At 45.1% G+C, this 7,545-nt stretch overlaps 1 pseudogene; it reads right to left on the bottom strand.

Annotated features, from left to right (window-relative positions):
- Positions 1 to 3,542: 3,542 nt before the first annotated feature.
- On the bottom strand, positions 3,543 to 7,532 carry LOC135519500 (uncharacterized; annotated as a pseudogene).
- Between the last annotated feature and the right edge of the window lie 13 nt (positions 7,533 to 7,545).

Below are 7,545 nucleotides of genomic sequence, written 5' to 3'. Positions count from 1 at the left end.
TTTTGGGGGGGGCTATCAGGGAGTATGGCTGCGTCAGGTAGGAGACCTGCGCAATCTCCCTGTGCTTACCGGGGGGCTAGAGAGACCGGGCAGGCACCGTGTTATGCAGTGGTGCGCACGGTGTCCCCAGTGCGGGTGCATAGCCCGGTGCGGTATATTTCAGCTCCGCGTATCGGCCGGGCTAGATTGAGCATCGAGCCAAATGCCATGAAGCCGGCTCTACGCATCTGGTCTCCAGTGCGTCTCCTTGGGCCGGCTTACATGGCACCAGCCTTGCGCTCTGTGTCTCCGGTTCGCCTACATAGCCCAGTGCGGGCTATTTCTCCTCACTGCACTGGCAGGGCAACCGAGAGTATTCAACCAGGTAAGATTGGGCAGGCTCGGTGCTCAAGAGCTCCAGTGCGCCTGCACGGTCCGGTCTATCCAGAACCACCTCCACACCCCAGCCTTCCAGTAGCAGCTCCCCGCACTAGGCTTCCTGTGCGTGTCCTCGGCCAAATACCACCAGTGCCAGCACCACGCATCAGGCCTTCAGTGCGTCTCGCCTGTTCAGCGCAGCCAGTGCTTTCTCCCTCTCTTGCGCTGTCGGAGTCTCCCGTCTGTTCAGCGGTTCTAGAGCCTTCCTCCTCTACAGCACTGCCGGAGGCTCCTGCCTGTATAGAGCAGCCTGAGCTGCCAGTCTACATGGAGCAGCCAGAGCTGTCAGTTTGTATAGAGCAGCCTGAGCTGCCAGTCTACATGGAGCAGCCAGAGCTGTCAGTTTGCATAGAGCAGCCTGAGCTGCTAGTCTGCATGGAGCAGCCAGAGCTGCCAGTCTGCAAAGAGCTGCCAGTCTCCATGAAGCCGCCAGAGCTGTCAATCCGTATGGAGCAGCCAGAGCCGTCAGTCAGCATGGAGCAGCCAGAGCCGTCAGTCAGCATGAAGCAGCCAGATCTGCCAGTCAGCCAGACTCTTCCAGATCCGCCAGTCAGCCAGACTCTTCCAGATCTGCCAGTCAACCAGACTCTTCCAGATCCGCCAGTCAGCCAGACTCTTCCAGATCTGCCAGTCAACCAGACTCTTCTAGATCTGCCAGTCAACCAGACTCTTCCAGATCTGCCAGTCAGCCAGACTCTTCCAGATCTGCCAGTCAACCAGACTCTTCCAGATCTGCCAGTCAACCGAACTCTTCCAGATCTGCCAGTCAGCCAGACTCTTCCAGATCTGCCAGTCAACCAGACTCTTCCAGATCTGCCAGTCAACCAGACTCTTCCAGATCTGCCAGTCAACCAGACTCTTCCTGATCTGCCAGTCAACCAGACTCTTCCAGATCTGCTAGTCAGCCAGGATCCGCCAGTCAGCCAAGATCCGCCAGTCAGCCAAGATCCGCCAGTCAGCCAGGATCCGCCAGTCGGCCAGGATCTGCCAGTCAGCCAGGATCCGCCAGTAAACCAGGATCTGCCAGATCTGCTAGTCAGCCAGGATCCGCCAGTCAGCCAGGATCCGCCAGTCAGCCAGGATCCGCCAGTTAGCCAGGATCTGCCGGATTCAAATGCCTGGCTGGGCTTCATCTCAGTACTGGGCTTTTTCTCAGTACTGGGCTGCCTCTCAGTGCTGGGCTGCCTCTCAGTGCTGAGCTGCCCCTCAGTCCCGAGCTGCCCATCAGTCCCGAGCTGCCCCTCAGTCCCGAGCTGCCCCTCAGTCTCGAGCTGCCCCTCAGTCCCGAGTTGCCCCTCAGTCCCGAGCTGCCCCTCAGTCCCAAGCTGCCTCAGTCCCGAGCTGCCCCTCAGTCACGAGCTGCTCCTCTGTTATGTAGGGTTCTGGGTGAGGACTATTCGGCCATGGTCGGTGGTTAGGGTGGTTTATCCATGGACGCGAAGGGGAGGAACAATGACATTTATGAAGTGGGGTCCACGTCCGGAGCCGGAAACGCCACCATGGACAGACGCCCACCCGGACCCTCCCTATGGTTTTGAGGTGCGTTCGGGAGTCCGCACCTTAGGGGGGGGGTTCTGTCACGCCTTGGTCTTAGTATTTTGTGTTTTAGTTTATTAGTTAGTCAGACCAGGGTGTGACATGGGTTTATTTTGTATTGTAGTTTCATATTGGGGTTTGTAGTAGTTGGGATTGTAGCTTATTAGGGGTGTGTGTGTTTAATAGGTTTGGCTGCCTGAGGCGGTTCTCAATCAGAGTCAGGTGATTCTCGTTGTCTCTGATTGAGAACCGTATTTAGGTAGCCTGGTTTTCGCTTTGTATTTCGTGGGTGATTGTTCCTGTCTCTGTGTTAGTTTCACCAGTCAGGCTGTAATAGGTTTCACGTTCTGTTTGTTGTTTTTGTATTTATTAGTTATTTCGTGTATAGTTCGTTCGTTTGTCTTCCTATAAACATGAGTAACTTACACGCTGCATTTCGGTCCGACTCTCTTTCAACTAAAGAAGAACGCCGTTACAGAATTGCCCTAAAAGGTTAAAATGCCCATTTCTGATCCGAGGGTATAAAACTTGTGAGTTAAGAATTTACAACCAGACTAAGTGACCTGAGCTGCAGCCAAGGTCTGAGCAGTCAGCAACCCCAAAACGCAACGCGAGGTTGAAGACAAAGGAACCTTTTATCTATTTTACTGATGAGTAGAGGGTGAATTCAAGCAGGACCACCCGGTCACCACTCTCCATCGAATCGTGTGCCTACACTGCTTTCATCCCTACGCTGTGAGTTTTGAGCTACAGGGCTGGCTGTTCTCAAAAGACCCCTTTCAGATCAAGGGCAAAGAATACAGACCACTAAGACAAAGGACACTGACACCGTGAGGACAACCAGAGAGTTACACCAGAGAAGTGTGTCATCAGAGAAGCAGAAACGGTCCATGCAGAGACCCCCATCGGAGACCTTCAACAAGTAATTACATCATTATTTTCTGACCCATAAGAGCGGCAGTTCGGGGCAAGGTTAGAGTTAAAATAAGCATAGCTGACAAATGCACCTAAGTGTATTTTTCTCTCGTGTACTCTCTCTCGTTCTCTCTTTTAAATCCCCATGTAAGTAACACATGCCATATTGTGCTGGCCCACTAGGGAGCTGTTTTGTTGTACTACGTTCTAATCAATAGCCTAAACTGTATGTTTGTGTATGTATATCTTATATTATCATTTTAGCTTGTTTGTAAATAAATAATCAACTCAACTGGTGTGGTACAGACTCATTGGTGAGACTCGGGTTTGTGCAGATCTACGGATAATGCGACATTCAGAATGAGACTGTAGAGGAAATTGATTAATTACCGACTGTTGTAAAATCAATATTCTGATTCTTTGAGTTAATTTGGGAAATAGAAACTTAATAAAACCAAACTTTCCCATGGTTCCCCAGGTTAATGAGTTAATAATTACCTAATTAATTTAATCACGTAATTATGAACCGTTAATCATTCGATGAGAAGCAGTCGTCACATTAATCAATACAACCTCACGAAAATCAGCCTCCTGCATATATCAGCCTCCACCAGTCTGGGTACACAACAGAGGAGTGGAAGAAGTTTATGTTTTTAACAGTTTATTACTGTTTATTACTCTCCACGGAAGAGGAGAGCCACACACTTAAACTCTGACTGGAGGTCCTTGATAATCACGGTGTCTATGGTCAGGATAGCCATGAAGATACTCTGCCTTGAAGATATCTCCACACCTCTATTAGAACTGGGAAATGCCAATGACCTCACGATACGATATTATCACGATACTTTGGTGCAAATATGATATGTATTGCGATTCTCAGGATTATCCTGATTCTTTACGTATTGCGATTTGATATTGATTTCATTGTGATTCGATGTTCCAAACATATTGCTCACCATATGTCTGCTGCAGAGGGGCAAGAGAAAGCCATGAGAAAACGAGTTTTGATCAGTCATTGAAATAAATAACTGAAAATAAATTGGCTCTCTATTTAAGGAAAACTTCTGGGATCTTTTCAGCTCATGAAACATGGGACCAACACTTTACATGTTGCTTTTATAGTTTTGTTTAGTGTATAAGTCTTTGTATCTCAAAATCATTGTCTGGTTAATCTATATTCTATCTACAGTAAATCACAATTATACAAATCTAAACATTCCCGAGCTCACTGGCACAGGAAACTCTGACGGCCTGGAATATTTTATACAATGTTGCAAGTTTGCTAGTGCACGATTCGGGCTGGACCCAAGTTAATAGTTGATACAATATTTCAAGTTTGTTGCAGACAGCCAATATGTAGCCAATGTGATTAATAGGATATTTATTTTTCTCAGGATAATTTCTACCTGCAGGCTGCAATGTTTTTATTTGCTGGCTTTATGTAGGCTATTTTTACATAGTTGGCAATGGCAATATAATTTACTTTTTAGGATCATTTTAATTTAGATTTGGATAGAATTTTGATTAACCACATGACAATGATTTTGAGATATGAAGATGTTATTATAAATTAAACTATTTCCCTAGAAACGGTAAGATAAATTGGCATTCAACATGAGAAAAGTTGCTGACTCCTCGTGTAACCTATTACCGGCAACTTCAGGAGAGTAATGGTAGAATCTGCAAAAGCCAGCAGGAGCGGGAGGAGAATAGTTGGGTCAGGTTAGGTTTTCTTCTGGTTATTTTGATCTCTGGTGCCCTCTTGAGGCAGTTGTCTTATTTCATCAAACAGTAATCTTACAGCATTAGACAAGCTCAGTGAGTATATGTGATTTTCACTACTCTCTACAGTAACTGAATACTGCCAACAGGTATAAAGCCAAGTTTGGTGATTTTCTGCCACCTGCAGATGTGGAACGTTTGCTCATGAGTATAAGTCATTGGCTGATCCATCCTGATGACCCATATGGAATTATGTAATCCTTCCTTAACGCATAGAAAGTCCCACCTAGTTGACTACTTCAAAATGATGAAAGTCCTCAATGGTGCTGCCCTTGATAAAACAAGATTGTGGGCACAGAGTCCTCTATCTATCTATATGCTGAAGTTCACTGAGTAGTCTTGCTTCTGCGATCACACTTTCTCTCCGTTAATGTCCCACCACATGTGACAGTTGTCTATGATGTTTTGTCCACAAAACGCTTCACAACTCAACTTCTTAGTGGTGCCCATAAAGAACGATAGATACTGTGAAGACTGACAGATATACCGAGCAAACCAAATCAAGCAGAATTATTTGAAAGTGTTTGAGCCAGGTGTGCTCCCTACCCAGGTCAGTGGTCTCTGTGCTTCTGTCTCTAGGCACGTTGTCTGAGGAGGATGGGAGGTGGAGGGAGCTGAAGGAGACTAATACACAGAAAAGAAAGATACTTTTAAAAAGTGGTTTGACAAACATGTTAATGATATGATTGTGGCTGCCGGAAGTGCCACTCGAGATAAGCGGGTTGCTTGTATTTCCTCCGTTTGAGTTTTTATTTGTAAAATTGCTGACCCTGCAGCTATAGTATGTTGGACGAGGTCTCTATCTCAGTAAAGATTAAATCAATTATATCAAATGCTGAGCAGACTGACAGAGCAGTCATCAATCCGCAGCCTACTTACCTTGGACTTTTAGTCCCCTGGATGCAGAAGTGGTAAGAACCTTCCCACTGTGCTCCCACAGGTACACACACACACACACACACACACACACACACACACACACACACACACACACACACACACACACACACACACACACACACACACACACACACACATGGGTAGATGCCCTCATCTGCTTTGGAAGCGCCGTAAACTGACAGGTAACTCTCACATTCGTTTGGAATTAAAGACAAAACAGTAGACAAACATTTAAAGCAGAGCTTGATGATGAGTTGGGTGTTAGTGCTGGGCTACAACAAAAACACATGCAACCCTTAGGAGCTTTAGGACAGGAGTTGAGAACCAATAGTACACCGCTTGTGTTAGTATTCCGGTTAAGTTTCCTTTCCCATCCTGACACAGTTGTTCCACGAGGGTCAGGACATGGGATAGCGATGCTGTCTGCTAGCTCTGAGATATGGCTGAACAGGACTGAGTTGTTGAACAGTTGGGCTTTGACCACAATCACCTCTGTCACAGACATGAGGCAGGTGTCTGCTGCCTTCCTCCTGGAACATAGATACATTAAAATATGCAGTGTACAACAAGTTATCAGAAATACACACACAACTTTGAATTTAATCTGGGCCCGTAATGAAATACTGTCATTACTAATGATCTTCTCTAACATATCAGCCATTATATTCAACAGCTATTGATAAGAAGAACATTGTCCAGTTCAACACACTTCATCATATTTTAAATGTACAGTCTAAAATAAACAAATAAAGTACAAAAGGAATACACAGCCGATGTGTTTCCTGTACCATTAGAAACTGAAAATAGACTTACTAAGTCAGTGGAGACCTTGGTTGAGACCATGCAGTTTCCAACCCATCCACAGTTTATACTGACACTACTGTAAATAGTACCAGGCCAGTCGTACCCGTGTATACAGTACCACTACACTGACACATTACACTAATAGCTCTGTTATTGATAAAAAGCCTCTCAATTTGCACAATTTACGCATTTCTTAAGAGGATACTCGATCACACTGGTATCTTAATCATATAAATTGAAAAAGAAAATGCCCAATGCTTGTTCACCATTAAAAACATTTGTTGTTCTTTATTATAAAAGCTTAAATACTTGGTTAAATAAAAGCATTTGTTTTTAATGGTCAGCGAGTGCTGTGCCTTTTCCTTTTCAATCATGATACATTTGTTGGGTTGCATCTTGACTCATCTTGATCGCCCTCCACTTCTTTCCATCTTAATCATTTAAAAAATAAATAAACAACAAACAGGTCATTGTCACGCCCTGACCTTAGTTATCTATGTTTTATGTATTATTTTGATTAGGTCAGGGTGTGACGAGGGTGGTTATGTGTGTTTTTGTCCTGTCTAGGTTTTTTGTATATCTATGGGGTTTTCGTATGTCTAGGTAATGTAGGTCTATGGTGGCCTGAATTGGTTCCCAATCAGAGGCAGTTGTTTATCGTTGTCTCTGATTGGGGATCCTATTTAGGTTGCCATTTTCCATTTTGGTTTGTGGGCTATATTCTATGTTTAGTTGCATGTTTGCACTAGTCATATAGCGTCACGGTTCGTTCTTTTCATTAAAAGAGTTATGTATGTTTATCACGCTGCGCCTTGGTCTCCTAATTATGATGACAGTCATAGTATAATTCAAGGCTTGACTTGAGGTCACAGTTCAATTACACAGTGAAAGGTCTCCAGGAAAAATCTCCAGGACCAAGGTTGGCCATCCAAGCCATAGAGCAAAATATCCATATAAAGACATTATACACATTGTCAAATAACTAATACCGTTCTGTGCTATAGTATGTCCCAGGTGTTTGATAAAGTTCTATACTACGTTACATCGCAGTTGTTGGCTGAGGATTCAGACCCCCTTTTTGGCTCAGAGGGCATGTGGTATCTCATACACTTCCAGAAGTAGCCATTAGGAGCTGCAGTTGAGCTGCTGTTTCCAGAGCTGGGCCTCCACCTCATGGCTTCCTCCTAA

The sequence above is a fragment of the Oncorhynchus masou genome, chromosome 29 (genome assembly GCF_036934945.1).
Source record: "Oncorhynchus masou masou isolate Uvic2021 chromosome 29, UVic_Omas_1.1, whole genome shotgun sequence".
Lineage (NCBI taxonomy): Eukaryota > Metazoa > Chordata > Actinopteri > Salmoniformes > Salmonidae > Oncorhynchus > Oncorhynchus masou.
This window is presented reverse-complemented; position numbering and strand designations above follow the sequence as displayed.